The following is a 14,405-nucleotide window of genomic DNA, read 5'->3' on the forward strand; positions in this document are numbered from 1 at the left end:
TAACCTTTAAACTCCCTTCTAAAATTTAAAAAGTTCAAACAATTACACATTTCAAAATAATTTCCAATTATTTATTCAGTTTTCTCCTTCCATAAGTCGCAAATGGAGTTCGAATAGCACGACTTTTGTACCGTCTGTGTGGTTGATGCTTCATTTGTGCATACAAGTTACTTTCCTCCAACTTCTCACTGTATTTATCTCTTTTACGACCTTTGTCATCTTCATGATCAGAATTGGCATCCAAACAGTGTTCTTTGAATACAAATAATTTGTTCATGTGTTAATTTCTTAGTCAAAGAAGCAACATATTGCATTCGTCATGAATGTCTGAAATAAATCTGGAGCCACCAATGAAACATTACAATTAAGCCACTATCAAATCAATATATTGAAGCTTAAAAAATACTTTCAAAAGTCTTACCCTCTTGTCCGTGCTACAATCATCGTCTTCACTAACATTACTCATCATTGATAAATCAAATATTCACTTCCCCAAAAATAACTAAGGTATTCAGATATCAGAAAACAAAAGACCATGATATAAAGACAATTATAAATGTCTATGTAGATTTTAAGTGTTTAGGTTTTGCACTTTGAATTGGGAAAAATATCTCATTTCAAAAATAATGCTTCAATGTCCAAAATAGATAACTGAGGTAAACACTTAATATAACTAAGGTATTCAAATTGCAGAACACCAAACACCACACCTAAATATCTATTCTTTCTTTATTATACACATCAAGCATAATGGATACATTTGTCACCAAGACTACAACAATGCTCATGAAACAATCCATTCACAAGTAAGGGCATCTGAAAATGGAGCAAGAACATACCTAAAAAAACCACAATTAAAATTGGTTGCTTGGTGGTTTGAACCTATTGGAGAACGCCCCTTTTAGGGTTCCTTGAAGCAATCGTGTATGGGAGGTTTTGGTGGTAGGCTTTGTGGGTGAGAAGGAAGGAATGAAGAAAATAAATATTTAGGAGAAAATAGGAAACAAAAATGGTAGACCTGGTTTCGCCATTAAAGTAGAGCCACCGCCAAAATGAAATTGCTTTTTCCTCTCGTGGGTGGGGGCTTGGTGGGTGAAAAGGAACAAACCAAACAGAGAGAATGAGCGAATCAGGTTTGAAAAATTGGGATGAAAATGGTGGGAGGGTTGGTAGGTGAAAATGAGACCAAAATGGGTCCACGCGCGAGAAATAATTTTAATCTCCTGTGCCAGCGTGAAAGGGTACAAATTAATTAAAAATAAAATATAGAATGCCACATAGTGATGTCACTTAAGGTGGTAAAAAAAATGGTAAAATGTGAATGTCAACCTATCATTTTCTATCTTAAATTTCTTGTACTAAGAACAGAGCGTCTTTAGTTTAGTCGTGAAACTTTACTTAGCAAACAAAAAAAGAAGTTATAGGATTCAGAAAAATCAAATAATTCAAATGAGAGGATAAATACACTTTTCAAAAAGGAACAAAGGCGAAAATTAGAAAAAGTTCTAAAAATAATTTAAATTATATAAGAAATACATTTTTATGTTAAACGAGAGAAATATTCAAGTGTTTCTTTTTAATAATTACATATATTTAAATAATTAGAAAATTAGGTCAACAAATCAAAACTTTAATGTATTTGGATTTGAAAATAGATAGTACAGAGTAGATTTCAATAGATCGAGAGAGAAAGGAAGCGAAACATAGAGTTATTTGAATTAAGAGAAAAATGATGACAAATCGAAAAATTTGAAAAAAAAAATTCATGAAAATTAGTGGGTGATATTATAGGTTTCATAAATTAAAAAATATTTTAATTGATATAAATAAAAAATTCCTATTTTACCCTTAATCACGAAAATATTTTAAAATAAAATATTACTATTATTAATTATATTAAAATAAAATATGAATTATTATTATTATTATTATTATTATTATTATAATAAAACATTTTTCACGTCACCAACATCTTTCCCTGTAAGCCTGCACTAAGCCTCCTTTGTTGAGTTCTGCAAGATTCATGTCCATCACCATTTTCTCGTGACATGCATCTTCCCCACCATAGATACACCTCTCCATGCCACACTCACTCTCCTCAAATCTCTTCCCTCCAACATAATACACCTTCATCCCTCCATTAGCGAAAAGGACATGCCCCAAGATGCTCCTAATAGTGCAAATCCAACTCGCAGAGTCTCAATCCGTCACGAATTTCTGCAAGCACATAGTGTAAAAAACAAAGAACAATGCAAAGGCACATGAGTAAAGTCACACATGGAAAGTTGGCTTTCCTCACTCATCTTCACACTATTCATTGCAAAACGCTTGATCCAAACACAGTTAGCCTTTGCGTTTTTGTCTTCGTAAACAATATATAGCGCAAGGGAAAAGTTTAGAGGCTCAAAGTTGATTAATTCCATGTTTTTTTCTTTCTTAATACAGTTTTTATTTGTTTATTTTATCACTATACACTTTTTATTTAAAAATGTTTCTTCTTGCTGTATAGTACTCCCTCAATCCTAGATATATCCATATCGAATTAGGCTCTAGGAAGCTTAATGTGATACAATCTATGCATTTACTTTTGGCAAACCCATGCTTTTTATATCTTTATTATGGGTTGTTGGAAATGATTAAAATGTTCATGTTTAAATTCTGAAATTGAAAAAAAATGTCTTAGATTATATAATTAAAAATGTATTTTCAGACTGTGTAATTTTATAATACATTTTTAGAAACCTCTATTGAGCACAAAGGGAGATTGCTTGCTTTAATCATCATCTTGTGGTGTGCATAATGTACATGTGAATAAGTGCCTATTGAGGCACAATCACGCATAGCATTTTTATATCATACATCACATCTCATGAAAATAAGTGCCTCTTGAGGCATAAACATGCATTTCATTATGTCACTCTGCATTCATGCATTTCATTATGTCACTCTGCATATCATGCATGATGTTTCCAAATAATTGTATCACATTTCATCATCATATCATGGGAATAAATGCCTCTTGAGGCACATGCATTACATCTCATGTAGGTTTTTTCAATTAGTTGCATATCATGCATGGTACTCTTTAATCGCATCGACATACAAGTGAGTAAGTGCCTCTTGGGCACAAACTTGCGTTGCAATTGTTGTTTTTAGTCATAGTGGCATGTACATAGTTTTTTTAATCCATATCATGCAGACTCTGCAAAAGAGAGGAAGGAAATAAAAAAGGCACATTTTGAGTCAGTTGTTTTTCTCGCAAATCATCAAATTCACTTCTTTAAAAAAAAAGAATAATGGGGTGTCACGATTTTCTAGGGTCAAATATTTAATCAAGGATAACGACTTGACTTTTTCTTTTGAGATGTTCGTGTGCTCATGGTTTGAAACAGTCCATCCTCTGGCTTCCCTACAATGAAGGATTTGCCCTATCAATACTGACATTACCCAAGTTGATAAACATAAACCCTAGAGTTGGTAGATTTTCTAAGTTTGTCCTTGTCTACACTTGTTGGGTGGTCCTTAAATCCATCGGGAAAAAAGAATTATTAAAAAGAAGGAAAAATGAAAAAAAAAAGAAAATAAAGTTTGCTAGACTGAAAACCTAAGAAGGCAGTTTTGGAAAAAAACAAAACAAATCAAAACAAAGCATGCTTTGGTCAAATCAGTAGGTTGAATGAATAGATAATGTTTGATATCATATCTTTTGAAGCATTTGTCTAATCTGCATAACATGAGATTTTCAAACTCATCCTTTTTTTCATTACATTTTCACCATAAAGCCTACATTTTGAATTTCATTGAGGATCAACATAAAAGGGGCACACTGGCCTGGATAGACTGCGAGCAAATCTCTTAGCATGAAAATAAAAATAAAAAATGTCTGCTACACTGAAAACCTGAAAGGGTGGTTTAGGCCAAAAAAAAAAGAAAAAACAACAAGAATAAAAGCAAGGGACAAACTTTAACATGAACCAATTTTTTTCTTGAGTTAAAATTTCTTTAAAGAGAAAATAATCATGTTTTGGAAATGATGTGTGGCCATGTTTCTTTATCATAAAACACAAAATGTGAACCTTTGTTACCCCTTTGAGACTTAAAAGAGCAAATATTTTTCTTTCAAATTACCTTGAACAAGGGTCACCTCACATTGATGGTTTGCACTTTTGTTTGACAAACGGTTCATCAATAAAAAATCCATCAGAATCAAAAAGTTTGAAAAAGACAAAAAAAATGATGATGATGATTTGGTTACATCAACAAGAAACAAAAAAAGAGAGAATTGATGTTTAGAGAAAAAAAAAAGAGAAATGGTCAACACATAAGAGGCAAATGAATTTTTGATGCAACAAAGATCATTGTTCCAAAATACCATCACATCTTTTTGAGTTTTTACTATCCATATTTGCTTTCATACCCTTAGCTTTGATCACGATACAAGCATAATAAAGCCCACACAGATCCAAGACTGATTGTCGGTACCTTTCAAAAAGTTTAAGTCATGGAAATCATTTTGATGTGCTGAAAGGTTTGTCCATAATCCAAAAAAAAAGGGAAAAATAAAAATTGAAAAATAGGTTTTGAGATTTGCTTTCAGTGATTGAAACAGTTTTTGATAAGCCTGGTTAATCAATTAGATAAGGGGCATCCTCCTTCGTCGTTTCATTCTCACCCTTTTTAATGGATTTCATCTTCATTTCCTACCATATCCTCTACTCTCAGCCCAAACTTGTCCAATAATTTCATACAATTGTCCAACCTTTTTCTCTAAAATCCAAACTAGACAGTTGCTTCATTTCACCATTCATATGACTTGTCATTTATCCCAAGATAGGGCAATTTCACCCTAACCATCATGGTTACACTAGAGGCAACGTATAGAGTCCCTACCACATTTCAACCTCTTCATGCCTTACTATAACTGGGGCAGATCAAACACAATCTGTGTGTCAATCCAGGTCCTCAAATCAGAGAAATCTTTGAAGTCCTCTTAATTTGTCTAACCCTTTCATCAATAAATGGGGAAGTCAAACACATTTTGTAAACTGAAGCCAATCCAATACTCTCAAGTTGGGCCAACTTTTGAAGTCCATATCATTTTCTTCATGTCATCAATAGCTGGGGCAAGCCCAAACATACTTGGTGCCCTGAGACTAAATCAAACTAGGTCAGCTCCCTAGTCGGTCCTTGTCATCTCATCCAACCCCTTCCAAGCCATCGGAAATTTCATACATATTGTTTAGATAATGCTTCAAAAGAAATAAAAAAAAGTTTTTCAATAAATTGATCAGACCAAAGAGTTGATTTCAAAAGTGAAGAAAAAATGAAAGAAAAATAATGTCTCATGAAGAAGGGAACACCCTATTATCTGAACGAAGGCAAGTGAAAGAAAAATAAACCAACTGGGGCAATCCTTTTCACCCAATCCTTTCCATTTCCACTACCTCTTTTGAAACAACATCCCTCGTTCATTCAAATTCTTCTCCAAACACCAAAACTAGGGCAGTTTTGTGAGTCTCACTTGAATTTCTCACCCCAAATGCTCATGAATCCCCATCTTCTGAAATAAAACCCATTGTTTGATCAAAATATTTTATGTATACCAAAACTAGGGCAGTTTCGTGGGTTTCGCGTGAATATCTCACCCTAACATTCATTGATCAATATCCTTATACACCATAATTGGGGCAATTTTTGGGATTCTTGTGTTCACATATTGCTTCTCCTTTAAAGGGTGTGTGGAGACAGCGTGCCCGCACGACTATCTCAGTCTCCTTCAAACTCTTCCCAAACATTTCTAGCTTTCACTAACTTGTGAATTCAAACATGCATGCACTAATATCATAAAAGAGAAAGTCAAAGATGTTAGACCTCGATAAATGTGACATTCCTTACTTTCATGAAACATTGAAAATAAATATGAGTTTGATGATTGCAAATGAAACAGTTGGCTCAGACTTGCATAGAATAATCAAACGACAAAACACAACCAACATTATTTTCATCAGACATTCAATTTCTCTTGCATATTGAGGTTACGACACCTTGATCCCTGCACCAAGGTTTTGACACCTTATTTCTGATGCATATTGGGGTTACGACACCCTGATCCCTGCACCAGGGTTATGATGCCTTGTTTCTCCTACATATCGGGGTTACGGCACCCTGATCCCTACACCAAGGTTTTGACACCTTGTTTCTCCTACATATCGGGATTACAACACCCTAAACCCTGCACTAAGGTTTTGACATCTTGTCTCTCTTGTCTAAGTTAGGGTTCCTACGCTTTGCCAAGGTTCTACATCTTGTTTTTCTCCTTATTAAGTTGGGGTTTCAACATTTTGTCAAAGTTTCAACAACTTGTTTCTTCTATTTGAAAACATGGCTACCAATGTTTGAATACCTTGTCAACTATCTCTTGCAATCATTACTCCATTTCAAAATAGGTTGATTTTCATCCTACATATCTCCACAACAATGAGTTTGATGATTGAAAAGAGAACAATTGACTCTAGCAAAAAATTTCAAAAGGTAGAGCATAACAAGTTTTTCATCATGCATTCATACATTTCAGGATCTTGATCTCTACAATAATGTTTTGATCCCTTGTGCTTGAAATAAGAAAACATGCTTTATCATGAATAACCATTTGTATGATATATCATCGTTCATGTATTGACACCAGATTCGAAAAGCAAAAACCTTGGCATCATGAACAAGCGAACATTTTCATGCATTATACATCTTCAACCATTGTTTCTTCTGAAGGAATCAATCTACAAAAACCGTCTTGAGATTTCTCAAATTGAGGATCATCTTCAAAGACCTATATATCCTCTAAGCCCAGTTCCGTAGTGCCCATCAAGCCCAGTTTTGTCTGGCCCACCAAGCCTAATTTCGTACTGGCCACCAAGCCCAGTTTTGTCTGGCATACCAAGCCCAGTTCCGTACTAGCCCATCAAGCCCAGTTTTGTCTTGCCCACCAAGCCTAGTTTCGTACTGGTCCACCAAGCCCATTTTTGTCTGGCCCACCAAGCCCAGTTTCGTATTGGCCCACCAAGCCCAGTCTTGTTTGGCCCACCAAGCCTAGTCTTGTTTGGCCCACCAAGCCCAGTCTCGTACTGGCCCATCAAGCCCAGTTTTATACTGGCCCACCAAGCCTAATTTCGTATTGGCCCAACAAACTCAGTTTCGTACTGGTCCGCCAAGCCCAAATCTGTACTGGCCCACCAAGTCCAGTTTCGTTTTGGCCTCCAATCCTAGCTTAATCTGGCCCACAAAGCCCATCTCACTTGGCCCGCTAGGCCTATCTTGCGACCCTCTCCTTAGGAATGGTCAACTCTTGTGTTCTCCTTTCGGACAACGACCCCCTCCTTGGGATTGGTCAAGTCCAGATCCTTTTTTTTCATCAAGGCCCTCTCCTTGGGATTGGTCAAGTCCAGATCTTTTTTTTTTCATCAAGGCCTTCTCCGATGGAATGGTCATTGTTTTCTTTCTTTACATCAAGACCCTCTCCGATGGAATGATCATTGATTTCTTGCTTTACATCAAGGCCCTCTCTGATGGAATGGTCATTGATTTTCTTATGTTTACATCAAGACCCTCTTCGATGGAATGGTCATTAATTTTCTTATGTTTACATCAAGGCCCTCTCCGATGGAATGGTCATTGATTTTCTTATGTTTACATCAAGGCCCTCTCCGATGGAATGATCATTGATTTTCTTATGTTTACATCAAGGCCCTCTCCGATGGAATGGTCATTGATTTTCTTATGTTTACATCAAGGCCCTCTCCGATGGAATGGTCATTGATTTTCTTATGTTTACATCAAGGCCCTCTCCAATGGAATGGTCATTGATTTCTTTGTTACAACAAGACCCTCTCCAATGTAATGGTCATTTATTTCTTTGTCACATCAAGACCCTCTCCAATGGAATGGTCATTGATTTTTGTCACATTAAGACCCTCTCCTATGGAATGGTTGAGTCTTTTTTTACTTTCCATATCATGAACCTCTTCCTGGAATTGATCACTGTACCCGTTTGAGTCGGTTTCTATTCATCCTCTTCCTCCTTAAAATTCGGACAAAATTGGTGTCTCTATTTTTACTTATCTTTTACTACGATAATTTGGAAATGTCACATTTTCATATTATCTAATAAAATCTAAGTAAAGAGGGGCAGTTGTCAACACCCAATTTTGTCCGGGTAATACCTTGTTTTATTTTTATTTATTTATTTATTCTTGTCTTATTTTACTTTTATTTTGATTTGTCATTTCATCTTATTTTACTTTTATTTTATTTGTATTTTGTTTTATTCCTTTTTCAAAAAATATGTATATAAAAAAATGAAAAAAAAAATAGGAGAAGAGATTAACGTAAGATCTAAGGTCTCTGATAGGTACGGATGGTAGCTAGTTGGCCATGGTCATGATGGCTGAACAAGGAAAGAGCAGGAAGCAACATCTGCTTTCAGCCTTATCCCACGTCTCGAGATAGGAAATGAACAGAGCAGAGGCACAACAAATATCATCAAGGTCCCTTCATTCAGGGGACCTTCACCTTTTTCACTCAGGGGGCCTTTTTCTCATTATGTTCCTTGCAAGATGAAAAACAACACCCTAACTCATTTTGTTCACTCACTCCCCAACCAAACTCCCATGGCCACACATTCCCTCCATTTATCCCTGCCTTCTCCATTCCAATTTCGCATCATCCCATTCCAATCCCGCCGCACTCAACACGAACATCATACCAACACACGAACATAACCCAATCATCTTCATCTTCTACCTGCACCAAAATAATAAAAAAATAGAGATTCAGAACCCTCATTCCAGCACCAAACATTCACGTATAATCTTCCACATTTCTCGCGTATCAACACGGGACAACAAAAACAAAGAGGAAAGGAAAATCACCGGCGGCATTGCCGCCGGCGATTCGGAGTCTTGAACGGTGGTGGTCTTGGTCGCGACAGCCACAAGGTTTCGTGTTTAAGTGAGCCACTTCGACGCAGGAAGAACTCTGCGGCAACTGGTATCTTCGGCAGTGCTCTCTCCAAGCGGCAACGGCGCCGTGGCGGCAGTCCAGGTCGCGGAGGTCTGAGCTGGCAAACGCGAGGTTGGAGCGGCGTGGTGTGCAACGACGGGACTCTGAGACCCGACCTACCTCGCGGGCAGGAGAAAAACGAGAACGGGGACGATTCAAGGAGTTGGGTTCAAGCCGACGATGCTTTTGGTGGTGGCTGGCGTCGACGGCGGCGCGTCTCGCTGGCCATGGAACTTGCGGCAATGGCACCTGCGGCTGGAGTCTTGATGGCTCGGTGGCTCGAGACATTGGGGAAGGAAAGGGGCTGCCATGAGGTTTAGTTAATTAGGGTTTCACATTTCTTTCATTTGGGTCGAGATTGTGTTCAGATGCCTTTGCTTCGCGCACCCCACTTTCAATCTTGCACCCCTCTTTGGTGTGTTGTTTCCATTTCATTTATACACCCCCTGCATGCTATTCCCACCCCTTTTGCTTTGCATTTTCGTTTTGGGCTATATTGCTTGAAAACACCACTGCTCTTCACTGGTTACTTGTTGCACCCCATATTTACTGACCCCCACTCCCTCTGCATTTTTATTGTCACTTTTGGGCTTGTTTTATATTTTATTTGTTGCACCCCCATATTAACCTCTCCACCCCTGTTTTCACTTCATACACCTCCATAATTGCTAACCTCGCACCCCTGCCACACTTGTTTCACATTTTACTCTACACACCTTTTTTTTTCTTTATCTCGCACCCCTGTTTTAATTCTATGCTACGAGTACCCCTAATATTTACTAACCTCGCACCCTTGCCACACTTGTTTCATGTTTACTTCATGCACTCTCACATTTACTTCACGCACCCTGCCTGTTTACTGTGTGCACCTCCCATATCTTATAACTCGCACCCCCTATGTTTTTGTTTCTCATTTTTGGGCTTGTGTTTATGCATTACTCGTTGCGCCTTCCACATTACTCATGCACCCTACTATTGTTTTTTTTTATCTTTTTGTTATTAGTTTTTTTTCTTTTCTTTTCCTAAAAAAGAGAAAATGAAAATATTTTAAATTATAAAAAATTACAAAAAATAGAAAAATTTAAAAAACGAAAAATATTCTTTTTTGCTTTATTGTGTTTGTCCGATCGCCTGCACCATGTGACACTTATTTTTCAAAAATAACAAAAATAGTTTTCTTTCTCTTTTAGTGTTTGTCCGACCGCTCGCGTCATATGACACATATTTTCAAGTAATTCAAAAAAACACAAAAAAAATACAAAATATAAAAATATCAACATTTTAAAAAAGAGTCTTTCTTAAGAACTACGTGATCCTTGATTCTCCCATGTGAGATACGTAGGAGCAAAGTCAGTCCTTGTCAGGTTCACCTCCAAAAAATCAAATCATTTTCTCAATTGTTTTCCAAATATCTTTTCAAGAACTACGTAACCCTGATTTCTCACTTTAAATGAGAATACGTAGGACCAAGGTCAATCCTTGTCGGGCCCAAAAATTAAAAAAAAAATATTTTTGTTTCATTTTAGTATTATTTGTATTATTATTTTGGGAAAAATTAATTTTTTGAAATCCACATCAACTTTGCATTTTTAATTAAAGGTACCGCCTTTGGGTGGGCGTTGTAGGATGCTAACACCTTCCCTACGCGTAACTGACTCCCGGATCCAAAAATTTAGTTTTTTTGCAGACTTGCTTTATTTTTATGGTTTTCCATAGTTTTCCAAAATAACTATGGTGGCGGCTCTCAATCTCTTTTTAATCCCGTTTTCTTTTTTGGTTCGTCTTCCCGTCACGATTTCGGTTGCGACAAAACTATTTACTACAACAAGAAGATCAATCTCGACTGATACAAACAAGACAACGGCAAAACAAAATCAAAAAAATTAGTAGAACCCAAAACCACTAGATAACTACCAAATAAAATATGGGAAACAAAATCAGGGAAGTTAGGGAGAAATCAAGAGATAAATAAACGAATTTGTTCATAGTGAGGGTGAGAGGCATGCTGAAATCAAAGAGAAAGTTGAATTGAGACGAAAAGGAAAGCATGGAGACGAAATCGGAAGAACGAACGAAATTGAAAGTAGGATTTTACCTGATTTAAGGGAGAACGATGAAATTAAAAGAGAGAATGTCTTCCTCCAAGAGCAAGAGCCACAGTTCCTAGGGAACGAATGATGAAAGCAAGTAGACAAAATTGAAATTGAAATCAAAGGAGATGATATCAGTGAAAGGAAGATGAAATCGAAAGCCACGAGTCGAAAATGAAAATGAAATCAAGAGACAAAAATGATGGAATGAGAGGTACGTGGTTTACCTTCGTGCTTCTTCTTCCTATAAGGGACACTCTACTTTTTTCTTGTATAAAAGAGTTTCATAAGCCACCAAGTCAAGACACCTTCTTTCTAAACAAAAAAGTTTGTAATCCTAGCCAAATTAAAATTTTAAAAAATTATAAAATTTTTCTAGGGTTTTTTCAAACATCCCTTATACTTAACGAGGATTTATAAAACCTCTTCTATGAATATATCTTATTGGAGGTTATTATAACCCCAAAAAATAAACCCCACCTATAAGTATATATTTTGGCAGTGAGTTTAGATTAAATACTAATCTTGATGATTTACTTATTCTTAACTGATTATATAGATTATGTGATATCTTGTTTTAATTGTGATATTTAAAAAAAATGTAAATTGAATATATGTTTAATGCAATAAAAATTTTACACTGTCTAAGACAATACAAAATAATTAATTCAACATTAAATTATAAATTTGTGAGTATCAAAACTTTAACTAAAAATAACTCAATGTATTTAAATTATATTCAGGTTCTAAAAAACATTATCCATAATAAGCCTTTTATAACTTTTCCAAGACTTCTTATTTCTTTTCTAAATGGGAACCAAACCCTGTTTTCATTCGAAACAGGAAGCATTTCAGGAAAAATTAATTCTCTCTGTTTCCTTCTAACCCAAATTCACCTTCTACCTAAAATCCAAAGCAGAGCTCCAAAATGAAAAAAATACTAAACCTTTGAGAAAATTATTTAACTTTTAGGGTTCCAAAGAACATTCTAAAATAAATTAAAAATGTTCTGAAAAAATAATCTCAGAGTGAATAGATTCATAAAAAGTGTCCTGAATGCGTAATTTGAAATAATTAGATATTAATTTAAAATGACGTATTCTAAAATTTAATTTAGATTTTTATTACGGAATTAATTTTTCTGGAATACTCCTTAAATGAAATAGAAATTTTTTTCTAATATATTTAGGATAGAGTTCTTAAAAAAGTATAAGAATTTTAAAATCTTATTTTCGTAATTCCATTGTAAGAGAGATCTAGAAAATAATTATGGGTTATGGGAGTGCAAAAGCAAACACCATATTCCAGACTTTCAGTATACGGGTTACTGTATTGGGCTTCTTCGGCAACACTATTTCTGGTATTACTTCTTGCACCCCCATATTTTCTTACTCATCCCGTAACTTTTGAAATACTAGTTACACCCGGAATGCAATAAATAAAAATTATGGTTATCGTTTTTTAACTTATATTTCATATTTTACAATCCGTAGATCTTTCAGATTACAAAATATTATATTTGATATGTAAATTTAGTATTTTGGACTATGTAAAATTTTACATTTTATAATAAAATTTATATTGGGAACTGTAACATAAGGATTACAAAGTTTACACATTACATTCCTTTTCACGAATCTATTTTCATCCACCATTGTTCCTTCTCCACCTCCAGTGCTCTATCAATTCATCACAAATTTATTGTAAATTTGCGTAGCTGGAGAGAATGAGAACGAAGGGTAAGGCATAGGGTGGTGGCTGTGAGAATGACTCTTACATAACAATGGAGGTGAAGAAGAAAAAGAAGAAAGAAAATAAAACTCTGATTTCATCACCCTTATAAAGTGCAATAAGAAAACATGCGGTGCTGGGAGCAATGGCCCACTATTTCCCTCACTCGGCCTATTAACGAAAACAAAATCATATCTTTTCATTTCCTATCCCGCTTTTTTCGCATGGAGTAGAAAAGTGACGGTCAAAGAAATTTGATAATAGTCAAGAATTTGATATGGCGGTTCTATATCTGACATAGTCAAAGAAAGAATTTACCCGCCTGATTGTAAGATGGGTTTCCTCCATACTTGGGTTGACATTTTATTAGAAAAACAAAATAAATAGAATCAATAAAATATAAACAATGGACTCAAACACAAATGGATAGATCTCTGATTTTTTTTACCCCAATAACATGGTTTTGTTTATTAATCTCCCAAGCATACATTGTTCCCATTATTTATCCCAATAACATGGTTTTGTTGATAGATAAGAATTCGGCCCCTTCGGACACGAATTCTACTTTACAAAAAGTAATTTTTTTTTTGAATCCCGGTCAGAATTCGGTTCCTAGGGATCCGAATTCTGAACTCGGTTTCTTATTTTTATTTTTTTATTTTTTAAAATAAATAAGAATTAAGATTTTTTATTTTTTAATAAAATATATTTAAGAGTTATTTTTTTTGTAAAAAATGTTGCATTAGAGGTTGAAATTATTTTTTTTAGAAAATAGATTTAATAGTATGTTTTTAGTTATTTTAGGTATTATTTGAAAAAATGAAAAATAATAATTCTTTTTTGTCTTTTTGAAATTTGTGGATTTTAAAAATAGATTTTATATTGTGTAGTAAATTATTTTATGTGTAATTTGAAAATATTAAAGTCAATTTAATTTAATTTTTTTTATAATTTGTGTAGTATTAATTATTTTTAATTGATGTTTATAAATATTGAAATTATAGTTATCTTTTAGGTTTGGATAATTTTAAAAATTTGTATATTATAAACATTGAAAATTTGTAAAAAATAATTTAAAAATGAAGGAAATAACTAAAATAATTTAAAACCATTTCATTATTGTATTTTAAATAATTTTGTTACTTGTTTTTGTTTATGTAAAATAAGTAACAATAAAAGATAATAAGAAAAGATGTAGTATTGAATTGAATCAACTACAAATTTATTGAACACAATTAAAAGTACAACATAAACTAAGTGGTTGATGTGGATCATCTAAGTGCAGGGTTAGTAGGACAATGATTTCTTGTGTGTCCTTCAGTTCTACAATAGGAACACTTTCTTGATTGTCTTCCTTCCTTAATGTCCATCTCAGTCCTAATTCTACTTGATTTAGGACGACCCCTCTCGTTTCTTTTTGTGGTAGTAACAATAAAAGATAATAAGAAAAGATGTAGTATTGAATTGAATCAACTACAAATTTATTGAACACAATTAAAAGTACAACATAAACTAAGTGGTTGATGTGGA

The sequence above is a fragment of the Vigna unguiculata genome, chromosome 7 (assembly GCF_037176805.1).
Source record: "Vigna unguiculata cultivar grain cowpea cultivar isolate G323 ecotype 2 chromosome 7, ASM3717680v1, whole genome shotgun sequence".
Classification (NCBI taxonomy): domain Eukaryota; kingdom Viridiplantae; phylum Streptophyta; class Magnoliopsida; order Fabales; family Fabaceae; genus Vigna; species Vigna unguiculata.